Source organism: Entelurus aequoreus, linkage group LG08 (genome assembly GCF_033978785.1).
Source record: "Entelurus aequoreus isolate RoL-2023_Sb linkage group LG08, RoL_Eaeq_v1.1, whole genome shotgun sequence".
In the NCBI taxonomy this organism is placed as follows: domain Eukaryota; kingdom Metazoa; phylum Chordata; class Actinopteri; order Syngnathiformes; family Syngnathidae; genus Entelurus; species Entelurus aequoreus.
The window spans coordinates 37062064-37089691 of NC_084738.1; the positions used below are offsets into that span (position 1 = coordinate 37062064).

The window sequence follows — 27628 nt, forward strand, 5'->3', positions numbered from 1 at the left end:
GTTGTATTGCACACTCGACATAGATACTTTTTCAAATGTATTTTGTAATTTATAATTGGCCTCACGCGGGCCGGACAGGGACGTACAAAGGGCCGGATGCGGCCCGCGGGCCGCAGAATGCCCAGGTCTGGCCTACAGTCTGTAACTATCCACTTCGCTATGGCATTTGTTAGCTTCTCTTGCTCTCGTTTATCTATACTTCTCCCGCACGCTGCATTTAACGTAGTCTGCCAAAGCCTGGCTCCACTTTCTGCTTTGTTGAATGGTTTGCTGGCATTAACAGTGTGCTTCGCGTTAAGGTGATATTTTAGACTGGAAGTACTCCTGTGATAAGAAAATTCAGCTTGGCAGTGGCTACAAACGACTTTGCTTCTGTCAAATCCGCCGCCTGGAAGTACTTTATAATGAAAATGACCCTGCAAAAGTTCTGTTGAGTTACCCTTCTTCTCCATGCTTGTTTTGTTTTCTTCCGCGTTCTCCTTCCTTTTCCGCAGGAGCCAGCAATAGGCGTTAACAAAACAAAAGCATGTAAACAACATACGCAAATGCGCGATAACATAATTGTTGGCGTTAATAGATTGATGGGTAACCTCGAGATTAACGCATTAACTTGCCCAGCCCTAATATATATATATATATATATATATATATATATATATATATATATATATATATATATATATATATATACTGTATATATAATGTGTAGAATATATTGATGTAGCGTCAACATCAACAATATGATTTGCCTGAGCAGCAGGACAGGACATATTTAAAATAAAAAAAATTCACCCAAAATGCACCCTTAACACTGTTTATGGTGGAGATGGGGCATGACGGACCTTAACCTGGGACGTTGTACAGAGAGTACCTCCTCAATCCTAACAACATGCTTTTGTTACTAAGGAAGTAAAAAGTCAAAGGACTTGGAAGTGGGTCCTCCTATTCCTGCTGCTGAAGTCTTTGAGGTAGTACCGTGGGGGGATTAGATCCGCCTTGAATTACCTAACCCTGTATTTCTGATGGATGCATAACTATTTTTACTCCGCCGTGCAGTGAAATAGCACAGACTTTGAGATCTCGCGGATCCGCGCGTTATCACTTGGTAAGGGGAGTTGTAGCCAAGCGAACCACAAACCGTTTTTTTTGTCCTTCCTGCCATTGGAGATACGTAATAGTTGCAGAACATACACACATAGACACACATCTCATTCAACTCCTGCCAATCACTCCCATGCTTATCCCCTCTATCAGCTCCTACAGGCCCCCAAATAGCTGTCCAATATATGCCTGTAATTTCATAGTTTGATTTTGGACCTCTCGAATCAGCATATCCTCATCCATTTGTGTCAAGGTGAAATTATGTGACTTCATGTCCGCCCCTGTTTCAAAGTGTAAAATAAGATGCGCCTTGAACACAGGACATATTCCGGCGGAAGTAGATGCTGCAGTGGGGATCATGGAAATTGACATCAACAGCTGCATTGATTATTTGTTTATATCATTAATTCAATTAGAAAATAATATAAATTTTTTGTTTTATTGCTTCGTTTAATCGTTTGAGTGTAACTAATCAAAACTTATCAAATCCAGACTACATGGAGGGCCCAGAACTTTAAAATGCAATGGAGCCCACATGAAAGCAGTATTGGCAAAAATATGCATTGAGGCTATTTAGTATGTTTTATCCGATTACTCGATTAATCAAACAAACTAATCGATAAGATTATGCGATTACTAAAATAGTCGATAGCTGCAGCCCTATTGACGTCCCAGTAGTAGGACATAAGACATGCAGTATGAGATATAAAGAACAAGAGGATCAGAAGAGGGAGAGGACCAAAATTGGGCAAGCAGAGGACAGCAAATTGAGGTTGAACACTCCACTTCTTTGTCTCACTCCTTTTCCTCTAATCTCCTGTCCCATCAGCAGGAGTGGTGATAGTGCCAACTGTCATTCTGATGTTTAATTCATTGGTGTGAGGACAACAAGAAAAAAGGCAAGGGGAAGTAGGAGGGAGAGCTATAACTTTCTCTCTTTTGCTGCTTTAATTTGAACCAGGCGGAGATTAAAAAAATATGGGCATACAACAGCTCTGTTTTGTCATTCTCCTGTGACGCAGAGACCAATAAAATCGCCCTAAATCAGCTTGGATAGGCTCCAACTCACCCACAACATGTGATTACAAAAGACAGAGTATTCTTTTCTAAAACAATAACTACTATCAAAGCACATCGATTAGCTCCACATTCCTTTAAAGAACACAATGTCCAGTGCAACTCCAGCTAACCTTAAACACACAGTATTCAATGTCAGATCTTTAAGAAACAAGTCATTGCTCTCTCTATTTTCTACCGTTTGTCCCTATTTTGGGGCCACGGAGATGGCTGGAGCCTATCCCAGCTGCGTTCGGGCAGAAGTCAGGGTACACCCTGGACAAGTCGCCACCTCATCACAGGGCCAACACAGATAGACAGACAACATTCACACTCACATTCACATACTAGGGCCAATTTAGTGTTGCCAATCAACCTATCCCCAGGTGCATGTCTTTGGAGGTGGGAGGAAGCCGCAGTACCCAGAGAGAACCCTCACAGGGAGAACATGCAACATGCAAACTCCACACAGAAAGACCCCGAGCCCGGGGATCGGACCCAGGGCCTTATTTTTGTGAGGCACAAGCTCAAACCTATGTTCCACTGTGCTGCAACAAATCATTTTTAATATATATTTTTTTCTCTTGCAATTTCAATTTCATGTTTTTACTGAAATATGGCTCCACAAAAACACCTCAAATGCAGTTATGATTGAAACTAGTCCACCTCACTTCAACTATGTGTTTGAAACACGAGAAAACTAGAGGGGTGGAGGTGGTTGTGCCATAGTCAGGGACAGTGTACTCACCCAAAAATTGTCATTTGGGATTTTGTTTTTCATTTGAGTATGTGTCATGCAAAATTGAGATACAACAATCCTCCATACTTTATATCTCTATTTACAAACCATCACAACATTCAAATTCATTCATTGATGATTTTATAAATTACTTTCAGTTGTGTGCACTGATTTTGACTATGGTCATTACAGGTGACTTGAATGTGCACGTGAATGTAGCTAATGACAGGCATGCTAAATAACTCTGTGCTGTATTTGAAATGTTGGGTCTAAGTCAGCATGTAAACAAGCACACCAGCATAAGTCGCAACCATGATTTGATCATTACTAATTGTTTTGCTATTTTAATTGTAAATGCTGTCGATGCTGCTTTATCGGATTATTTTTCTGTTTTCTTTGACTTGTCTGTTAGATCCAAACCTGCATTTGGGTCTGCGGTTGTTTGGGGGAAACTCATAAATGACAGCATGCGGAAATAGTTTGTGGAAAAAACACCCCATATTCTAATTTTGATGAATTGTTGAACTCTTATTCATGAAGTGTTGGATACAATTGATCCTGTCAAGGTTAGAATTGTTAAAGTCGGCAAAAGGTGCCATGATGAACGGAAGACTTGGTCCAGGCACATAAAATGGAGTGCCACAGAGCCCAAACGGAAATGGCGCAAGTCAAAGCTCTAAGTTCATTATTATATTCACAAAGAAAAGTTACATGTGTTCGACCAGACTTTGCGTAGATCAAAGGAAAATTATTTATCTGAACTCATCACAAACTGTAGAAGCAACTTTTGTATCCTGTTTGCTACAGTAAACAAACTAACAAACCCTGCATTTTTACTTCCCTTAGAATTAATTTCTACCTCAAAATGCAATGAGTTTGCAATATTCTTCTATGATAAAGTTCAAGGCATTAAAAATGCAATAATTACCAGAAAACAAATAGCTACACTGCAGCCAACTAGAGGCACCACATTTCACTCCAGTTACTCATTACGCTGTGGGATCTGAGCCGAGGATGTACTTATGGCTTTTGCAGCCTTTTGAGACACTTGTGATTAAGGGCTATATAAATACACTTTGATTGATTGATTGATTACTGACAAAACAGTCAAAGAGATCGTTCACAGAGTCCATTAACATGCTGCCTTGATGTGGGTTACACACTGGTTTTCTAAAGTCTGTGCTTAGTGACATTCCAATCAGGCTTTATGCCATTGAAACAGCTCTGATCAAGATGACAAATGATATTTTCCTGAACACAAACACACGGAATGTCTAGGTGTTGGTTCTGCTGGACCTGGCGCTGCCTTTGCAACAGTTAACAATACTATCTTATTACAGACGTTTGAAAACTGTGTGGGAATATCTAATTGTGCTCTTAACTGGTTCAAGTCCTAACTCGATCACATGTAGGGCATACTTTGTTAAAACTGGTAACTGTGTCTCTGACCAAATGGCTATTACCTGTGGGGTTTCTCAGGGCTCGATTCTGGTAACCCCTATAGTTCCACTTGTACGTGCTGCCAGCTAATACGTAGCTTCAATGTGTTCTTACAGAACTACACAAATGACAGTCAGGTGAACACCTGCTGATTTACTTAGTCACTGCATCGAACAGATCAGTGTGTGGATGCAAAACAATTTTCTTCAGTTAATTTCAGACAAAACTAAGATAGTCTATTATTATCACCTTAAGACCCTCTACTTGAAACCTAACAATCAGGTTAGAAATCTAGGGGTAACAATGGACTCACACTTTAACTTTAATAGCCACATTAAATCAATAACATCAAAAGCTTTTTTACCACCTAAAAACATTGCCAAAATCAGAGGAATAATGTCTAAATCAGACTTAGAAAGACTAATCCATGCCTTTGTCTCCAGTAGGTTAGACTATTATTTTGGCCTTTTCACTGGACTCGCTAAATAAGCTGTAAAGCAGCTGCAGTACATCCAGAAGGCTGCTGCTTAATGGTGTGTTCCATTTACCCTGGAAGTTTGAAGTCTAAGCTGGGAATGATGTCACAGCAGAGTTGTGAGCGTTCCAGTTACAAGGTCGGATATCAAGATGGCCACATCCACGAAAGCTATTCTTGCGCTTGCCTTGTCTGAATATAAACAACTTATGGGAAAATATGAAGCATTTCTGCAGCATTCTAACACAGACGCTATTGCTAGCACTGTAAAATGTGTATACCACAAGCAGTGTTGGGTTAGTTACTGAAAACCAGTAACTAGTTACAGTTACTAGTTACTTTATTTCAAAAGTAACTCAGTTACTAACTCAGTTACTTACAGCAAAAAGTAATGCGTTACTGTGAAAAGTAACTATTTAGTTACTTCTTCTACTTTTTTTTTTTAAAGCTCCCATTAATGCCCTTTTAGCCTTCATTTCAGTACTGTTATTGCACTGGAGAATAATACAATCTGTTGATCAACTTGACATTTAATTGCATCACTGAACTCAGAAAGCAATGTGGTCTACATACAACACACCAGGGGCGTCACTAGCTTTTAAGGACAGGGGGGGCTTAGCCCCCAGGAGATGCACAGGATGCGAGCGAACGTAGCACACGAGCACAAAACTTCACAAACGGCTAACAAAGACCTAGAAATTATTCATTGTTATTATTATTATTTCAGTCGGTTTATTTTCAATCGGTGTTCAGTACAACAACAAACATGGGTTTGCACAGTGACATTTTGTTTACAGCATTAACAAGAAACAATTACTTGGTGGATGGAAGCATCAAAGAATGCCGTCTGTTTTTAAGGGTGGCAAATCGGTCTATCACTCTGTTGTGACTCAGATGCTGAAGCTTGTTTTTTTCAATTGACATGACTGCAAGACTGAAGTCTTTTCTGACCCACTTTGTGACGCAGCCAGGAATGCAGTGCACTAAAGGACCTCTCACATGAGCAGCTGCTTACAGGCACTGTTAGGGCAACTTGGATGGTTGCCATCAGAGAGGGAAACATGTCTGAATCAAGGAGGTTGTGCACAGACAACATATCTTTGGGTGAACATCCAGCCTCTGTTTTCCGGGCAAAAAAGTTTCTGGCCACTAGAACCTCCTCGGTTTTCAGGTCAATGCTGTAGTGTTTTGCAAGTTCATTCAAGTGTGATTCACTCAAGAAGTTCTCACATTTAGGACTGCATGCCTGGATGACTTTTAGTAGCCCTGCATCTACACTGCAAAATCTTTGCTCAAGCTCGCCAAACATCCTATCCACACGAGAGAAAAGTAACTCTTTTCAATGCGTCTGATTCGTTCAATTCAGTGCGTGAACCTGCAGTTGCCTCCTGCACAAAATCCTCCATTTTCCTGTTTATGCCTTGTCTTGGCACCTGGTTCTGGGATACTGTGGGTGTGACACAGGGCTTTGGTTCTATCATACAGCTCTGTGGCAAATGCATCTGTACGTTTGCCCTTGACTGTGTCACACACTGCTTGTTTGCAGATAAAAGCTTCTGCCAGGTCTAAAGTCTCTTTCTGAAGGAGCTTGTGGAGTCCTTCAGTTATTGACAGAAGTGACTGAAACATCAGTAGTGTGTAGACTGCTGCGAACTTATAGAGCTTTGTTCTGAGACCAACAGCTATGGGGGATCCAATGGCGGAAAGGCACTCCAAAATGGCAGACAATGTCTCAAGAACTGCACTGATTGATCGCAACTGACATGCCCAGCGAGTGTTTGAAAGTTGCACAAGCTCAATTTTTGTCAATCCAAGCCTTGCCTGAGCCTCCGTGAACTTATGATGATTCACTAGGGAGGTGCTTAAGAAAGAGTACACACACTCCAACAAGCTGAAAAGCTCCACAGCCTCTGGGATGGCCTTGCAAGTATGGTACAACACCAGGTTAAGTTCATGAGCATAACAATGCGCATAGATAGCTTCAGGATGGAGCCTTCTAAAATGTGCTTGTACACCTCCAGTGGACCCACTCATGACAGCTGCACCATCATATGTTTGTGCTACACGCTTAAGCTCTGCAAGACCATTGTTTTGGATCTGCTGCTGAAGCTCATTTGTAATGGACTGGGCATCAAATGATTTTATCTTCGCAAGTGCTAGGAAACGTTATTTCACTGTCCCCTCTGACACATACCTGACACAAACAGCTAACTGCTTTGATTTTTCATCGCTTGCCTCATCTGCCATGATGGCATAGATTTTGGACTTTGTCATTTCAGACACAATGACACTAGTAACTTCCTGGGCACAACAATCAATCATCTCATTCTGGGATATTGGTGAGATATACTGAGCATTTGATGGGGGATTATGTTTTTGAAGAAAAGGATCAAATTCCTTCAAAAGCTCCATGCACGCAAGAAAATTCCCTCTGTTTGTGCTGTCTCTACCTTCATCATGGCCACGAAAAAAGGGAGTCCCTGTCTCCCCAACATAGAAGTAACTGCAACAATTTGCCTGAGATACTGTCTTCTCTCTACTATCTCACTCAGATTTGAAGATGCTATCATCTGTGCAACGTTTCCCTGTTTGCCTGGTAGCTTTTCCATGCAACAACACTGTCCTTATGCGTTTGTGCCATCTCATGCTTGCCAAAGATGACTAAAGCTTTCTTTTAGTTCTTGCAACCACTACTGACCAAACTATCATGTTTGATGTTTTTGCCAAACACTCTACATGGGAAGCAGAAAGCTGTGTTCTGCTTTATAATGTGCCACACATTTTCAATGGGAGACAGGTCTGGACTACAAGCAGGCCAGTCTAGTACCCGCACTCTTTTACTATGAAGCCACGTTGACGTAACATGTGGCTTGGCATTGTCTTGCTGAAATAAGCAGGGGCGTCCATGGTAACGTTGCTTGGATGGCAACATATGTTGCTCCAAAACCTGTATGTACCTTTCAGCATTAATGGCGCCTTCACAGATGTGTAAGTTACCCATGTCTTGGGCACTAATACACCCCCATACCATCACAGATGCTGGCTTTTCAACTTTGCGCCTATAACAATCCGGATGGTTCTTTTCCTTTTTGGTCCGGAGGACACAACGTCCACAGTTTCCAAAAACAATTTGAAATGTGGACTCGTCAGACCACAGAAAACTTTTCCACTTTGTATCAGTCCATCTTAGATGAGCTCAGGCCCAGCGAAGCCGACGGTGTTTCTGGGTGTTGTTGATAAACGGTTTTCGCCTTGCATAGGAGAGTTTTAACTTGCACTTACAGATGTAGCGACCAACTGTAGTTACTGACAGTGGGTTTCTGAAGTGTTCCTGAGCCCATGTGGTGATATCTTTTACACACTGATGTCGCTTGTTGATGCAGTACAGCCTGAGGGATCGAAGGTCACGGGCTTAGCTGCTTACGTGCAGTGATTTCTCCAGATTCTCTGAACCCTTTGATGATATTACGGACCGTAGATGGTGAAATTCCTAAATTCCTTGCAATAGCTGGTTGAGAAAGGTTTTTCTTAAACTGTTCAACAATTTGCTCACGCATTTGTTGACAAAGTGGTGACCCTCGCCCCATCCTTGTTTGTGAATGACTGAGCATTTCATGGAATCTACTTTTATACCCAATCATGGCACCCACCTGTTCCCAATTTGCATGTTCACCTGTGGGATGTTCCAAATAAGTGTTTGATGAGCATTCCTCAACTTTATCAGTATTTATTGCCACCTTTCCCAACTTCTTTGTCACGTGTTGCTGGCATCAAATTCTAAAGTTAATGATTATTTGCAAAAAAAAAAATGTTTATCAGTTTGAACATCAAATATGTTGTCTTTGTAGCATATTCAACTGAATATGGGTTGAAAATGATTTGCAAATCATTGTATTCCGTTTATATTTACATCTAACACAATTTCCCAACTCATATGGAAACAGGGTTTGTATATTGATATATAACGTAGGAACCAGAAATACTAATAACAGAAAGAAACAATCCTTTAACGCGAATGAGTGTGATTGAGTGTAAATGGAGGAGGGAGGTTTTTTGGGTTGGTGCACTAATTGTAAGTGTATCTTGTGTTTTTAATGTTGATTGAATAAAAAATAAAACATTTTTTAATTTATTTATTTTTTTAAATTCTTGTGCTGCCCGGTACCAATCAATCCACGGACCGGTACCGGGCCGTGGCCCGGTGGTTGGGGACCACTGCTCTAGCTTGGTGGATGGCTGCGTGCACGGTGCAAGACACCAATAAAGTCACAAAGTTGCAACAAATCACCGGCCTCGTCTTTCACCCTCGAGTCCAGAGCTGTAAAGACCCACTGTAAAGTGAAGGTTGTTAGCCCCGAAGTACATAGGCCCTGGAGGAACGTCTCCCCTGCGCTCTTCGACTACGGTCTGGGAGCCCCCCCCCACCACACAAAGCACGCCTTTTCTTTTCCTTGTGACACAGAAGGACGACACCGCAGCGCTCCAATAAAACACACTCAGATATTCTGTTTCTAGCCGATACTACATAAAAAATAACGTAAAATAACGCAGTAACACATCATGTAGTAACGGTAACTGAGTTACTGAATATAAAAAATAACGCGTTAGATTTCTAGTTACCGCTGAAACTAACGGCGTTACAGTAACGCGTTACTTTGTAACGCGTTAGTCCCAACACTGACCACAAGACATTTTGTTTACACTACAGTAACGTTACCATATAAAAACCTCCAACAATACATCATATTTGATTTAGTGCGACAAAAACTCATCGGAAGTTTAGAAACTTATGTTATTGTTTACGTTCAGAGCAGCCATCTTTGAAGCCAACTCGGAGGTGGTGAGAATGCGCCGACTTTTCGAGTAGGAAATCCGACCAATTGGGGCTTTCCAGTTGAAACTTTCGACTAGGAACTCGGAAAAGCCAACTTCCCGGTACAAATGGAACATACCACAAGTCCTGACTAGAACCAGTAAATATCACCATATTAGACCATATTAGGTCACTGCACTGTCTTCCTGATGCTCAGAGAATAGACTTTAAAACAGATCTGCTTGTGTACAAATCTTTTCCATGTATATCTTTGACATGTTAGAACCATATGAACCATGTCAGGCTCTAGGAACCTAAGGGAGTGGTGTATTGCTGGTGCCCAGAGTCAGGGTGAAACATGGTGCGGCTGCGTTTGAATTTTATGCTTCTAAAATCTGGAATAGTCTTCTAGAAGATGTGAGACATGGAGGCCTCGGCATTGGCCCATACAGGCTAAAACACTTTTATTTAATTGTGCATATGACAACTGAAATTATTTTGTCTGCACTCACATTTTAATTTGAATTGTAATTATTCTTATGATTTTATTTTTGCCTTCTCGTAATTTTCTGTAGAGCACTTTGAATTGCCTTGTGTACGAATCGTGCTGTATAAATAAACTTGCATTGCCTTGCCTAATCAACATCTTATTGAATAAATAACCTAATGATTAAATTGTCCCTAGTGTGTGAATGTGAGTGTGAATATTGTCTGTCTATCTGTGTTGGCCCTGTGATGAGGTGGCGGCTTGTCCAGGGTGTACCCCGTCTTCCGCTCATGTGCAGCTGAGATAGGCTCCAGCAACCCCCGCGACCCCATAAGGGACAAGTGGTAGAAAATGGATGGATGGATTACAGAGTGGACTTGATATAGATGTTGGTCCTTAAAAAACATTATTGTCTAAAGTTTAACACCTGTATAATTTGAAAACAGTATACACCAGATAGTGCTTATAGCTGAAAAAACAGTTTTCAAAGGTGTACTGTATGTTTAAAACAACACTGAATAAGAGGCTGACATGAAAGGTAGGATAGCCGCAGTGTTTTTGGCCTCTGGATTCAGATGTTATTTTGTAGTTCAGGTCAGAGCTCTCCCTAAAGCGTGAATTAGTGTCATTAAGCATCAAGCTTCAGATTAAGTCAGCATTGAATCCCAAAGTCAGCACAAAGCTACAGTGATAGACCACTAGATCATCCCATGTTATGTCAACGTAATTGTTAGTGACGCTGTTTCTGTGTCTCTTCTGAGTTTATGAAAGTGGAACAATCTCAGCTTTTTGTTCAAATACAGGCCACAAAAGACTTAATTGTTTAAATCAATTATAAGAGTTAATTATATGCACCATTTTGCTGAAAAGTAACACACAAGGACAATAATTAGGTGCACTTTTAATGTTTCTCAGCCACTTATAAAAAAAAACACTTCCATCTATAATGTTAAGACTTCCACTGAGGCCTAAAAATCCTAATCAGCAGGAACAATTTTACTAACATCCTTGTAAATCATTAATCAATCACAAAGAAATGCTTTATTAACTTACTTAGTGTAGAAACCATCGTTGGCAAGCACATAGGTGAGATGTTTCTTGCGGTTGGTCAGTAAGTAGTTTTTCCCAGGACAGTTGAGATCATTAACAAGCTCCTCTTGTGTAATTCTGACCTTTTCTCAAAATCATCCTTACCCCACAAAGTGAAATTGATTCACTCTTATTTAGTTTTGTTTTCGATTTATGAACTATCCCGCTATCAGTAGTCTTCTGCTTACTAAGATCCTACCTCAATTTTCTCTGAGATAATTTGTGTGCTTAATTAGAACATAACTCTATTCTGAGATAATTGTAAGTTAAAGAAAAAAAGCGATACAATCTACCAACAGAACAAGAAATTGGAACTGTGCTGTTTGCAGATTATTTTGCTAAGAACAAAAAAATCAATTCGGTCAAAAATTATTAATTGTTCAGATATTTAATTAATCTTGGATTTAATCTTTTTGTTGTGTAGTCGTAATGTCCAATGTTTTTACTTGAACAGTTAACAACTTAAAGGCCTACTGAAACCCACTACTACCGACCACGCAGTCTGATAGTTTATATATCAATGATGAAATCTTGACATTGCAACACATGCCAATACGGCCGGGTTAACTTATAAAGTGCAATTTTAAATTTCCCGGGGAACTTCCGGTTGAAAACGTCTATGTATGATGACGTTTGCGCGTGACGTCAATGGTTGAAACGGAAGTATTCAAACACATTGTATCTCAATACAAACAGCTCTGTTTTCATCGCAAAATTCCACAGTATTCTGGACATCTGTGTTGGTGAATCTTTTGCAATTTGTTTAATGAACAATGGAGACTGCAAAGAAGAAAGCTGTAGGTGGGATTGGTGTATTAGCGGCTGGCTGCAGCAACACAACCAGGAGGACTTTGACTTGGATAGCAGACGCGCTATCCGACGCTAGCCGCCGACCGCATCGATGATCGGGTGAAGTCCTTCGTCGCGCCTGCGATCGCTGGAACGCAGGTGAGCATGGGTGTTGATGAGCAGATGAGGGCTGGCATAGGTGGAGCGCTAATGTTTTTATCATAGCTCTGACGAGGTCCCGTAGCTAAGTTAGCTTCAATGGCGTCGTTAGTAACAGCATTGCTAGGCTTCGACAGGCGGCACAGCATTAACCGTGTGGTTACAGGTCCAGTGTTTGGTTCGGTGTCTCCTGATAGTAGTATTGTTGATCTTTTGTCTATCCTTCCAGTCAGGGGCTTATTTATTATGTTTCGATCTGCATTTAAGCACGATGCTATCACATTAGCTCCGTAGCTAAAGTGCTTCACCGATGTATTGTCGTGGAGATAAAAGTCACTGTGAATGTCCATTTCGCGTTCTCGACTCTCATTTTCAAGAGGATATAGTATCCGAGGTGGTTTAAAATACAAATCTGTGATCCACAATAGAAAAAGGAGAAAGTGTGGAATCCAATGAGCCCTTTTACCTAAGTTATGGTCAGAGCGAAAAAAGATACGTCCTGCACTGCACTCTAGTCCTTCACTCTCACGTTCCTCATCCACAAATCTTTCATCCTCACTCAAATTAATGGGGTAATCGTCGCTTTCTCAGTCCGAATCGCTCTCGCTGCTGGTGTAAACAATGGGGAAATGTGAGGAGCCCTTCAACCTGCGACGTCACGCTACTTCCAGTACAGGCAAGGCTTTTTTTATCAGCGACCAAAAGTTGCGAACTTTATCGTCGATGTTCTCTACTAAATCCTTTCAGCAAAAATTTGGCAGTATCGCGAAATGATTAAGTATGACACATAGAATGGATCTGCTATCCCCGTTTAAATAAAAAAAAATCATTTCAGTAGGCCTTTAAAGATGCCATTGTGTGTAAAATGGAGTGGCAGAAATGTTCAGGACAAACACATTTATTGTAATTAAACACAAACACAATGCTAAAATGTTCCAATCATATTTATTAATACAAAAATCTATTTTTAAGTGCAAATAATTGTGGAGGGACATCCACTGTTTCAAGCAAATATTAAATAAATGTTACGGTTGCATGTCTTTAAAGTTACAATGTAAACAGCCATTATAATACATTAATGTTCACTTTAGTGTTTTTCAACTTTTACTTTATGAGAAGCAATGTCCTCCATAGTGGACATGTTTAAATCAGTTAGGAAAATGCTGTTTCTCAGAAAGGTTAACCTAAATACCTCCCAAACTGATGTTTGGCTTCAAATATCTTTTCTGGTGGATGGTTTATGAGGTGGTGACTTGTCCAGGGTGTACCCCGCCTTCTGCCCGAATGCAGCTGGGTTAGGCTCCAGCAGCCCCGCGACCCAGAGAGGGACACACGGTATAAAATGGATGTGTTTATGAGGTGGGGACTTGTCCAGGGTGTACACTGCCTTCTGCCCGAGTACAGCTGAGATAGGCTCCAGCACCCCCGCAACATCAAGAGATTGGATTGACGATTTCTCAAGTAGCTTTACAGTTTACTCGTACAAACCCCGTTTCCATATGAGTTGAGAAATTGTGTTAGATGTAAATATAAACTGAATACAATGATTTCAAATCCTTTTTAACCCATATTCAATTGAATTCACAAAAAAGACAAGATATTTGATGGTTTTTTTTTGCTAATAATAATTAACTTAGAATTTCATTGCTGCAACACGTGCCAAAGTAGTTGGGAAAGTGCATGTTCACCACTGTGTTACATGGCCTTTCCTTTTAACAACACTCAGTAAACGTTTGGGAACTGAGGAGACACATTTTTTAAGCTTCTCAGGTGGAATTTTTTCCCATTCTTGCTTGATGTACAGCTTAAGTTGTTCAACAGTCCGGGGGTCTCCGTTGTGGTATTTTAGGCTTCATAATGCGCCACACATTTTCAATGGGAGACAGGTCTGGACTACAGGCAGGCCAGTCTAGTACCCGCACCCTTTTACTATGAAGCCACGTTGATGTAACATGTGGCTTGGCATTGTCTGGCTGAAATAAGCAGGGGCGTCCATGGTAACGTTGCTTGGATGGCAACATATGTTGCTCCAAAACCTGTATGTACCTTTCAGCATTAATGGCGCCTTCACAGATGTGTAAGTTACCCATGTCTTGGGCACTAATACACCCCCATACCATCACAGATGCTGGCTTTTCAACTTTGCGCCTATAACAATCCGGATGGTTCTTTTCCTTTTTGGTCCGGAGGACACAACGTCCACAGTTTCCAAAAACAATTAGAAATGTGGACTCGTCAGACCACAGAAAACTTTTCCACTTCATATCAGTCCATCTTAGATGAGCTCAGGCCCAGCGAAGCCGACGGCGTTTCTGGGTGTTGTTGATAAACGGTTTTCGCCTTGCATAGGAGAGTTTTAACTTGCATTTACAGATGTAGCGACCAACTGTAGTTACTGACAGTGGGTTTCTGAAGTGTTCCTGAGTCCATGTGGTGATATCCTTTACACACTGATGTCGCTTGTTGATGCAGTACAGCCTGAGGGATTGAAGGTCACGGGCTTAGCTGCTTACGTGCAGTGATTTCTCCAGATTCTCTGAATCCTTTGATGATATTACGGACCGTAGATGGTGAAATCCCTAAATTCCTTGCAATAGCTGGTTGAGAAAGGTTGACAAAGTGATGACCCTCGCCCCATCCTTGTTTGTGAATGACTGAGCATTTCATGGAATCTGCTTTTATACCCAATCATGGCACCCACCTGTTCCCAATTTGCCTGTTCACCTGTGGGATGTTCCAAATAAGTGTTTGATGAGTATTCCTCAACTTTATCAGTATTTATTGCCACCTTTCCCAACTTCTTTGTCACGTGTTGCTGGCATCAAATTCAAAAGTTAATGCTTATTTGCAAACATTTTTTTTTTTTATCAGTTTGAACATCAAATATGTTGTCTTTGTAGCATATTCAACTGAATATGAGTTGAAAATGATTTGCAAATCATTGCATTCCGTTTATATTTACATCTAACACAATTTCCCAACTCATATGGAAACAGGGTTTGTAATTCCCGCAGTGTACAGTTTTTTTATTTTGGTGATTTTCCTTTGTGCGGTGCGACGTGACCGGCTGGCTCGTGTCGCCTTGGACGAAATTGCCGCACTTTCCTTTACAGAATGCAGACTCTTACTTTCGCCAAAGTGGTTCGCCAGGGTTTGTTTGTGTTTGTTCGCATTATAACTCAAACAGTTTTGGATGGATTTTGATGAATTTTTTTAGGAAACATCCCCCCAAAAAACAATTCCTCCTATCTACTACATACACACTTTACTTCCTCTTTACAGCTTTCCACGCCCCCCACCTTGTGGGCCTGTGCTGCGTGGAGGATTCTGGGTGATGTAGTTTTATTTTCAGACCCAGCCAACGCTAAAGAGCCAGAAAAAAAAAAAAAATTTTTGTTTGATACCGTTGCGCTTAGCGGATGTATTGTGAAAACTTTGAAACCGACATACCGCAGTATCTACGATACCATTATAACCCTATTAAATTGTAATATACATTTTAGAAAACAAGTGATATCTATGACTGGCACTGGTGTAAGCGAACAGCTTGGAAAGTATTAAACGGGACCTATTATGATTTTAATCTACATTTAAAACGCTTCTGTCACGCTTGCGGGGCCGCATGTTAGCGGTAGTTGTCGTGATTATGAAATGCAAAATGGAATGCTCAAATGCAGCTTGCAGGTAAAAGAGTATTTAATAACACCAGTAGTCAAACTCTACACAAACACTCTCGTGCAGGAGTGTGCATGAAAAAATTCAACCAGAAGCTTGCCAGAAGCTTGTGGATGGCTACCAAAAGCGCCTTATTGCAGTGAAACTTGCCAAGGGACATATAACCAAATATTAACATTGCTGTATGTATACTTGTGACCCAGCAGGTTTGGTCACATTTTCAGTTGACCCATAATAAATTCATAAAAGAACTAAACTTCATGAATGTTTTTTGCGGCCAACAAGTATGTGCTCCAATCACTCTACCACAAAAAAATAGAAATTATTGGAAACTCAAGACAGTCATGACATTATGTTCTTTACAAGTGTATGTAAACTTTTGACCACGACTGTATATACATGTACCTGTCCACAACTGTATGTGGCAAAATGCGGCTCCACACTGCTGTTGATTCAACATATCACTGACATTGGGTGGACTATGAATTTATTTTATTAAAGTGCCCTGCAAAACAGTGCAACTTGTGAGTTCTCGTATGTTTTAAATAATAGACATTGGTATAATTAAATCTGCAATAATCTTTTTTTTTTAAATATGCAAAATACACAGAAAAATACAGTCACAGTATTTCACAGGATGTCCCTGAATGCACCTCACATATCCAAAATGGCTGCTTCAAACCATGCGGTTGATAGCACAGGCTGCGGCCTAGCCAAGCTAACATTAGCATCATAATAATAGGTGAGGACAGCTATATGACAACCTAACAATCACAGTGGCATGAAATGTAGTATTAAATGCAAAACAGTGCAAATTGTGAGACTGAGTCCACTTGGGTCACAGGATTCTCTAAATAACAGATCAACAATAACGAGTTACTTTAAAACAGTACAAGTGCATACACAGTTCAGTACAGACACAGTTTTGGTCAATAACAATTAGCGAACATTTTTATGTGTATGTTGCAAAGTACTATTAAAAATATAAACTTTCGTTAAATAGTAAACAATGTTGCACAATGCAAAAATGTGTCTCACCTCTTGGAAGGCCTCACAGTTCTGAGCACTTCCTGTTGGTACACGTACAAGCCACTTCTCGCCAGCAACAGGTGCTGTTGCAACACTTCAGTCATAATGTAATAATGCATAATGGATGTTTAAGTTTTTTTACACTATATATATATATATATATATATATATATATATATATATATATATATATATATATATATATATATATATATATATATATATATATACTTACCTTGTACGTTCCAGTGTAGCAGAGCTTGGAACATGTGTCACAGTAGTATTCGTCTTGATCCCGGGATGCAGAGACAGCAGGCCAAGTGCAGATAAACATTTATTCATTAATAGAAAAAACTTGTGCAACAGGGAAGTGCAAACAAAGCAAAAAACAGATAAAACAAGCATAGGGCGAAAAGCAAAACAATGATCCAGCCCTGTCCAGACAACAGGAACAGGTGTGTCCTGATTGCCAATCAGAGACAGGTGAGGAAGCCAGCACTCACATTGGAGAACAGGTGACAAACAAGCTTGAAAATAAGTAATTCAAAGCACAGGACCATAAACAAACACAATCCAAACCTCCTCTCCATCTCTCTCTCCCTGTCTGTCGCTGTCTCTCTTTCTCTCTCTCGTCACATTCCATCCATCTTAAAATTATGTTGGCAAGATAAACTTGAGTTGCCTGCACTGTAAAATCCGTTAGTCCGGTCAGCCAGAAGCGTAATTCTACCCTCTCTTTTACTGAGCGTGTGCAAGAGTGTCCACTTGTGCATTGCTCCTGCAGGTAGAATAATTGGGTAGCGCCCAATGGGGTACCCCTCACACTGTGTCACAAAAATAGGTCTAAATTTGTTGTGACCTCTGGGTCATCAATTTCTCCTTGTATGCATTCTCCATTACTCCTTCAAGTAAATGGAGAAAAGAAACCCAGTAGGGACTCTGTCATCACCTTCTTCCTTAGTCTCGTCCCCATATACCAGGGGTCGGCAACCCGCGGCTCTAGAGCCGCATGCGGCTCTTTAGCGCCGCCCTAGTGGCTCTCTGAAGCTTTTTCAAAAATTTATGAAAAATGGAAAAAGAGGGGGAAAAAAATACATTTTTTGTTTTAATATGGTTTCTGTAGGAGGACAAACATGACATAAACCTCCCTAATTGTTATAAAGCACACTGTTTATATTAAACATGCTTCACTGATTCGAGTATTTGGCGAGCGCCGTTTTGTCCTACTAATTTTGGCGGTCCTTGAACTCACCTTAGTTTGTGTCCATGTATAACTTTCTCCGACTTTCTAGGACGTGTTTTATGCCACTTCTTTTTCTGTCTCATTTTGTCCACCACCCTTTTAACGTGCGTGAATGCACAAAGGTGAGTTTTGTTGATGTTATTGACTTGTGTGGAGTGATAATCAGACATATTTGGTCACTGCATGACTGCAAGCTAATCGATGCTAACATGCTATTTAGGCAAGCTGTATGTACATATTGCATCATTATGCCTCGTTTGTAGCTATATTTGAGCTCATTTAGTTCCCTTTAAGTCATCTCAATTCAATGTATATCTCATGACACACTATCTGTATGTAATATGGCTTTTAATTTGTTGCGGCTCCAGACAGATTTGTTTTTGTATTTTTGCTCCAATATGGCTCTTTCAACATTTTGGGTTGCCGACCCCTGCCATATACTTTGCAACACTGCAATCTATTTGGTCTCCTCTCTTCTCAACTTGCCTCTCTCTTTAGAATCTCATCATAAGCACTACACCTTAAGTAAGCTGATTTCACTATTAGCGGGTGGATCGTTGCAAACGTTGATAGTATTAATAACGCGTCTAGTCCTGAGTGTGTGATGGACCAGAGTGGTGGTATATTTAAAATCTAATAAAAATGTTGCTAAAAACAAAATATAAAATATTAAGAACCCAATGAAGTGAGAGCAGCTGTCCAAAATAAGGGAAGATGATTTTGCTTGTTCACAATTTATTATAATATAGCTAAAAACAGTCAAGTAGATAACACTAAAAATACCAATTGGTAAACAATAAAACAGGTGAGGGTACAGCAACGACAGGCGTGGTCAATGTCCTGGTTCCGCTCACTTCCACGGCGTCCTCCTGCACACAAATTAAATCGGAGGCAGGCCACGGGGATAAAATAATTTAAAACCACGGAGACGCTCTCAGGGCTGACGTCACACTTACGCGCAAAGCAGGGTTCCCCCTGCCTCTGCTGTTATTCGGCGTAGAAGTATTGGGCACGCCCACCCACCTCGCCAGTCTCCGGTCTCTCGCGGGACCTACGTCGCCGGACTTGTGCCGGCTCGCTCCGCCTCTTGGTCTCTCCCGGGAGTCACCGCAGGTCTCCGGGTCCCGACTGCTCCTGCTCACAGAACCACACAGCCAGCGCACGCCGCACGCCCCGCAAGCCCACAGCCCAAGGCAGTTGAATACCCCCGCAAATCCACAAGACACGACACTTACTTTGGAGGCAGAGTTTCCTCTGCCCCTGCGTGTTGTGGGATTCTGGGGGTTCGCTCCGGTAGCCTGCGGGTCTGCTGGATAGTCCTGGGGATTCCTTCCCAGCCTGCGCGCGTTCGCCCGGTCCTCCTTGTCAAGCCTGTCGAATCTCCTCCGCTCGCTTCCCTCCCTTTCTTTTAAATGGGTGAAGTGCTAATGCGCCACAGGTGCGTCTAACTTCAGGTGTCGTGTGATTGGGCACTTTGGTTGTCAGGGGCAACGTCTTAAAATGCCAGCAAAGTCCACGAGGAGTAAAAACATGCAATTAAAAATACAATCAAAGTCCGCAAAGTGTAAAAACAGTTAAAAATACAAAGTCCGCAAAAGTGTAAAAACATGGTTCAAAATACAATCAAAGTCCGCAATGTTTAAAAACATGCAATTAAAAGTACAATCAAATTCCACAGCAATAAAACATGCAATTAAAAGCCACAATAATAAAACACTCTAAGACATGCATGGCAATGAAACATAAAAAAATAAAATCCCCTACTTGTGTCCCATCACAAGTGCACTGGATGAATACAGTGTAGAAACTAGGCTGCACTGGCGAGTCTTTCCTCTCTGCCTAAGTGTACAAGGAAATTAAGGAATATTTGAGCCTTCTGTGCAGTCAGCACTCAGCCTGGCTATTTCTGTTTGTCGGCATGTCACCAATATACGTTTATAAGTCACGATATAGACTTTCTACACTGTGGAATCTAGAGTCTGTGTAATGTATTTAATGTAAATGTGACGTTATTCTTTTTGCTAATTGGACTATAAAATACAAAGCGGTGCTGTAGTACCTTGATGAGGGGAGGCGTACCATGTTGCTAACTCTCTTCTCAGAGATCATACTTTAACAACAAAGTAAGTTTTCCTGCAGAAGGATAGACACATGTACTTCAGATACAAATAAAAGGTACGATCCCGAAATAGTTTTTAGTTTTGTGGGATCTGAGCCGAGGATGTCTTTGTGGCTTGAGCAGCCCTTTGAGACACTTGTGATTCAATCAATCAATCAATCAATCAAAGTTAATTTATATAGCCCTAAATCACGAGAGTCTCAAAGGGCTGAACAAGCCACAATGACATCCGCGGCTCAGATCCCACATCAGGGGAAGAAACCCCGAATACCCCTCCTCAACTTTATTTCAATTTGATTGCCAAATTTAAGTATTTTGTTTTCCCACAATCAGGGATATATTAAACTTCAGGTGGGATGTGACAAGTGCAATTTCAGGACGTTTGTCGTAGAATCTGGCATCTTTGGCAGCTCTGTAGTTGAGCGGTTCTATTTTCAGTCCAATATGTTCAGCTTTCACATATTGTGCCCACACACAGGACCTCAAGGTACAACACCCTGTGTGTCTGTGCTGTGCAGATCAGTTATTAATTGGAAAAGCAAAATCCTCTTTTTTTCTGTCCATGCTCCCCTCACTTTTGTGTTCTGCTGGCGCCACTGTATTATAATTCACCTTAAAAATACAGTTTTTTTAATTCAAATCTTTGAGTGGAATGTAAATTGCAAAGTAATTGCGTTTAGTTTATGTAGTTTAACAATGGTCTTCAGGCCTACTTAGAAAAAACTTTTTTTTTCCAGCTGGTGGACTTTCAGTTTTGTGCCCAACAGTTTCAGTTAGTAAAATTTTTTAAATCTGTAGTGTTATACAAGTAAACATGCACAGTACAGGGCAGGGCTGTACAGTGCGAGCATTTCACTCGCATGTGCGCCTAAAAATGATTTGTGCGAGTAGAAAAATAAAAAGGGAGCACACGTGCAAGTCGGGATTTTAACTCTTTGAGTCCCATGTTGCTCCTGAAAAAATCCATATACCGCAGATCAGACTCGAGGAAGATTTTTGCGCAAATGTATTTCTGTTTTCACATCGGCAACCTGCAAAATACGAACTCTCGAAGTCCCTGCCACACAAGCAGCACTCGTTGACCTAGCTAATGATCCCATTGCGGAAAAGTTGACAGTGAAAAATGAAGAAAATCAACTCATATTTTCAAAGGGGATCCAAAGAGGCAGAGGATATTCGTGCAAAAATGTAAGCGTAGCTGGACACTGATACCAGTGACCGCTGAGAAAGTTCACTTGACGACAGGGGAAGGGTCTTGTGGCGACATGGAGAGACAGTTGACAGGAGGGAATAAGCCCCACTGGGACAGGTATGGGCTCGCTTCCCATTTAATCGAGTACCAGCCATAGCTATGAAAAGATGATAAAAGAGAACACTTCTAGAGCCTGCGAGAGTGGGGGAGGAAGATGACTCATCGGCTGACGTTATGGTAACAGACCCTAGACCGGAAACGACTATGAGTAATAAAAGCACAGCACAAGAGAATGCCACAGCAGTTTCCACAATTACAGCCACAACAGTGGGTCACAAACAGCAGCAATGTCCCTGTGTTTGGGAAAAAGTCACAACATGGGGTTGAGAATTTACCAGGGAAAGAAGAAGTGTTTGAAAGAAGATTGACAGAGGTCTTACATTGATCATGTTCTAAGAAAGGAATCAAGTAAGTTGAATGAAGTACAGGTAGGTCGACGTCAGATGCGGGTAGGTCGGCGTCAGATGCGTCAGTAATGCTGTAGTCTCGCGAGACAGAGCGTACGTGACGCGGGAAAAAAAAATAGAGTCAAGTGGCACACTCAGCTGCCAAACAATTCTGATTCATTCAGAAAATAAAGCAAATAAAACTTAAATATCAAAATCTGGAGGCACTTGAAGGCTACATCGAAGAGTGCTACGACCGTCTCGTCATGGGGAAGCCATCTAAGACACCAACGTCTAAAAGAAGCCGCCCGGAGGACTCACCTGGCCATGTGTCACCACCCGGTACAAACTTCACCGACATCCTGGATTCCATCGACAAGAGGCTGACTTGTTTGGATGGCCGCCTCGCACTTGTTGAGGTGCTCCACAAGGAATTCCAAGCCATCCGTGAGAGTTTGGAATTCGGACAACAGCAGGTCATGTCTCTCGCCAAGGAGAACGCCGCTCTTCGTGAGACTGTAAAATCCCTCACCGATGGAGTGACGCAACTCACCCGGGACAACAGGAGCATGAAGGAGACGATGCTGGACCTCCAGGCGAGAAGCATGAGGGACAATCTGGTCTTCGCGGGGATACCGGAAAAGACAGAGGAAGATCCAGAGGAAACCATCAAGTCCTTCATGGAACATCAGCTCAAGCTTCCAGCAGACACCATCAGGAACATCACCTTCCATCGCGTCCACCGGCTTGGAGCCAAAAAGCCGGAGAACAGGAGGCCGAGACCCATCATAGCCAAATTCGAACACTTCAAGCAGAAGGAGCGAGTGAGGAACCAGGGTAGAGAGCTGAAAGGATCCAACTTCAGCATCAACGACCAGTTTCCAAAAGAAATTCTCGACCGGCAACGCCATCTGTTTCCGCTTCGCAAGAAGTTTATCACCGAAGGATGCCGTGCAGTCATCGCGGTGGATAAACTTTTCATCAACGGCCAACTTTACCGTGATCCAGAAGCCACGCCGTGGCTGTATTATTAGCGTCTGAAACACGGTAAATGTTGTATTTTGTTTTTGTTATTTCATTATGCTTCAATCCCTCTCTTTTTCCCCCCCCCCCCTCTTGCTCACAATACACCTGTGCGTCATCATAGCGCACACGTAAACACCATACGCTCTCTCTCTCTCTTTTGGTAAACCAACATGTTTACTGTTTTACATTTTTGTTTTCCTTTTTATGTTACTTATTTCACTACCTGTTTAATCCACCACTCTCTTCTTTTCTTTTTCTTTTATGTTTTTTGTTTTGTTTTTCTCTTTCTATTTCTCCACCTGTTGTGTGAGTCCCCTTGTCGTCATCAGCATTTACACTCACAGCTAATACATGCACAACTATACACACTATACACACCTACATATATGCATGATAGGCTTACATTTAGATACAGACATGCATTATTTACACATAAAGTACACACATACATCCACACACTTAGTTACAGTCTAGTTTAGTATGTCCACTGTGCAGTTTGTCACTTGTAATGTGCGTGGAGTCGGGTCAAAGGAAAAAAATATAAAAATTCTTAATCATTTGAAGAGTATGCAAGCAGACATTGCTTTACTACAAGAGACTCACCTCTCCAAGTCCGATACCTCAAAACTGCATTCATCGCAATACCCACACACATACTTTGCTAGTTACAACTCCAAACAGAGAGGCGTAGCCATTCTCATTAGTAGAAAGGTCAACTTTACATTCCATAACTCCATTACTGACATAGAGGGAAGATACATCATTCTTAATATTTCTGTTGACGGGAGAAACTTATGTATTGCCAACATTAATGGTCCAAATGTTGATGACCCCTCCTTTTTTCACACTTTCTTCTCTAGGAGGGTACCTCAATTTAGTATTTAATCCAAATATAGATCGGTCCAGAGTGACTGGGAGTCACCGTGAGTCTCAATCAGTGGTAATACTTAAGCAATATATGAACGATTATGGTCTTTGCGATGCCTGGCGTTCTTATCACCACACTCTTAGGGAATACACTTATTTTTCCCCAGTTCACCACTCATTCTCTCGCATTGATTACTTTTTAACTAGTAGCTCAATTTTATCTGATATCGCAAACATTCACATTCATCCTATCATCATCAGTGACCATGCACCTGTCTCACTTTCCCTCACTAACAAAACTATAACTGCACCTATAAAACAATGGAGACTTAATACATAATTACTAAAGGACCCAGACTTCCTCAACTATTTTGAGAAAGAATGGACAGATTTTTTAGATTTTAATGATCAACCAGAAATCACGGCGTGCATTCTCTGGGAGGCCGCAAAAGTAGTTATGCGAGGAAAAATAATTTCTTATTCATCATACAAGAAAAAAAAGGAACGTTTACTAGAGCAGGAACTTGAAAATGAAATAAAAATATTAGAAATAGCTTATGCGAACTCACAAAATGAACATACTCTGAACGAACTGAGAAAACTCAAATTAGATTTAAGAGGAATAATTGATAAGAAAAGTCAATTCCTGCTCCAGAGGTTACGCTTAGAAAAATTTGAACATGACAATAAACCAAGCAAATATTTGGCTAACCAACTAAAATTAAACAAAGAAAAAAACTCCATACCATCCATTAAGGATTCAGCTGGGAACATTACTCACGTTCCTGAGGAAATTAACTCCATATTTAGAGACTTTTACAGAAACTTGTATACACCCCAGATTGACCCATCTCTTTCAGACATTGAGACATTTCTCAATGGTATAGACTTACCTAAATTAAATACAAGGCAGGTATCAAATTTAGATCTTGCTATTTCTGTAGATTAACTTCACGATGCTCTTCAACAGATGCCAAACAATAAAGCACCAGGGCCCGATGGGTTCCCTGTGGAGTTCTACAAAACATTCTGGTCACTGCTAGCTCCGATATTTACAAAAATGGCTTTAGAGATTAAAGAAAACTCATTCCTTCCTCCAAATATGAACTCTGCCACAATCAGTCTCTTGCTAAAACCTGATAAAGACCCAACACTTCCATCCAGTTACCGGCCAATCTCCCTGATTAATGCTGATCTTAAAATTATCTGCAAAGTATTAGCTCAAAGATTAGAAAAAGTCACTCCATATATAGTACATCCTGATCAAACAGGTTTCATCAAAGAGAGACAATCGTCCAACAATGTTCGCCGTCTACTCAATGTGATAGACTATTCTGTTATTCATAATTTAAAAACAGCCGTTGTTTCATTAGATGCTGAAAAAGCATTTGATAGAGTGAATTGGAATTTTCTTTTAGCTACTCTACAGAAATTTGGATTTGGAGACTCATTTATAGAATGGATCAAGGTCCTATATAGTTTCCCTACAGCCTCGGTTAGAACGAATAGCCAAATCTCCCCAAGGTTTAATCTTATGAGGGGCACAAGGCAAGGGTGTCCACTTTCTCCGTCACTGTTTGCTATATTTATTGAACCTCTTGCAACCGCAATTCGACAGCATGCAAATATTAAAGGCATCCATATCGCAACCGTTCATCATAAAATAAGCCTTTATGCTGATGATGTATTACTTTTCTTACAAAATCCACATTCTTCTCTTCAAGATACAATCTCACTTATCAATAAATTCAGTTCTATTTCAGATTACTCAATCAACTGGTCCAAATCTACTGTGTTACCAATTAATTTTGACTTTCAGAGCACCTCATCGATTCCACTGCATAAAGGGAACATTAAATACCTGGGAATCAATATTTCCTCCACATTGTCAGATCTGAATCGCTTGAATTACTCCCCAATCTTAAAATTGATTGAGGATGATCTGGCGCGTTGCAAAGCACTGCCAATCTCACTTATGGGAAGGGTTTCTACCGTGAAAATTATGGTCTTGCCTAGGGTTAATTATCTCTTTTCGATGATTCCAACCAAACCTTCTCAAATCTGGTTTAAATCACTAGACTCACACATCAATCAGTTTCTTTGGAAGAGTAAACCAGCACGAATCAGCCTTAAAACTTTACAAAAACCAAAAGAATACGGGGGTCTACAACTCCCAAACTTTTCATATTACTTCCTTGCAAATAAACTACAATATATATTAAAATGGACCAATCCCACTTTATTAGATAGTTTATGGTTAGAGATTGAACAATCACTTAGTCAGGAGATCCCAATTTCTAACGTGCCCTTTATTAGCCAAATTCTCCGAAAACACAACTGCTTCAAAAGTATTAATATACGCACTACCTTAACAGCTTGGTGGGAGTTTTTGAAAATAACTGGATCCCCGCTCACTCCCTGTCAATTTACGCCTATTTGGAATAATCCTGATTTTCTTTTAAACAAGAAGCCATTGAACTTTCCAACATGGTATGATAAAGGAGTCAGATGTCTTGGGGATATCATCAATGCAAACAGTTTTATCTCTTTTAAAAGTTTAATAACACAATATGCAATCAATCCTAATAAATTCCTAGAATATATACAAATCAAATCTGTAATTAGCGCAAGATTCAACAAAACAACATGGGAAAGTAATCCTACAACCGTTAAATTCTTCAAAACATCTGCCCCCAAAGCTTTATCCAAATTATATGCTCTCTTATCAAAAATAGATAACACAATAAGTATCCCAACTTCCAAATGGCACTCAGACGTATCCACAAGCCTTGACCCAGAATTCTGGAAACAAATATGCCTCAATACTTCTCGTTTGATTAAGAATCCGAATTTACGACTGATTCAGCTCAAAATACTTTACAGAATACATTACACCGGTCTAAGAATGCATAAAATGGGTTTAGCCGACTCTAACATTTGTGTACACTGCTCAGATAATAAGGTAGATAACTACTTACACTCAATGTGGTCCTGTGCTCCCGTGAGTAACTTTTGGCTTGGAGTGTGCGAGAACCTATCATTAGCGTTAGAGATTCCTATTCCCATCTCCCCCGCACTCTGCCTGTTGGGTGATCTCTCCGCAACTGACTTTGATATAAACAAAACATACCTCCTTATAAATGCAATAGGCATCGCCAAGAAAACTATTCTCATGAATTGGAAATCAAAAAATAATTTATGTATAAACCTTTACAAAAACATTTTATTAGATTATGTAGTTATGGAAAGAATGTCTGCTGAATCAAAACAACAACTGACAGAATTCAGATCTCTTTGGGCACCGCTAATTGATTTCCTGACCTGATTCCCATGGGGGCCGGGGCTGAGGCTCTGTCCCGGGGGTCTTGCTCCGTGGGTGGGGGGTCGTGGGTGCCGGGGGGGCCGTGTGCCGCGGGGTCGGGTGGGCCTGGGGTGTGTTCCCTGGTGCCGGCCTGGCGGGCCGATCCGTGAGTGGTCTGGGGGCTGGGGGTGGATGGGGGTGCCTGGGCGGGGGTTGGGGTGCGGGTGGAGCTGTTGGGGACGGCCGCCTTGGGTTGGGTGGGGGGCTGCCCCTCTCGTGGGTGGTTGGGCGGGGGGTTGCGCCCGTGGGGCCGGGGCCTTGCCGCTGTCGGGCGGGGGTCGGCTCGTGCCCCTCTGGCTTCGGGTGTCCGTGGGCTTCCTCCTTCCCCTGGGGCGCGGGGCGGGGTCTGCCCGGGGTCGCCCTACGCTGCGGCTGTGCGGGCCCGCCTGGTGCCGGGTTGGGGGGACTGCTTGCCTCCCTTGTTGGGGCCCCGGCGGTGCTGCCCGACTGTCCTGCGGGGGTCTCCCTCCTGTGTTTTACTCCGCCCTTATTTATTTATTAATTTTATTTATATATATACTT

General features: G+C 41.3%; 1 protein-coding gene across 9 annotated transcripts in view; it reads left to right on the top strand.

Annotated features, from left to right (window-relative positions):
• Positions 1-27628, top strand: part of rbfox3a (RNA binding fox-1 homolog 3a) — a 1185382-nt gene that overhangs the window by 50817 nt on the left and 1106937 nt on the right. Inside the window, exon 1 of one of the 9 annotated variants that reach the window (XM_062056425.1) lies at positions 17985-18217. The exons of the other annotated variants lie outside the window; for them this stretch is intronic. The gene's annotated coding sequence lies outside the window, so the exon portion shown is untranslated. Of the gene's footprint in view, positions 1-17984; positions 18218-27628 lie in introns of those variants that run through there. 9 annotated transcript variants of the gene reach the window in all.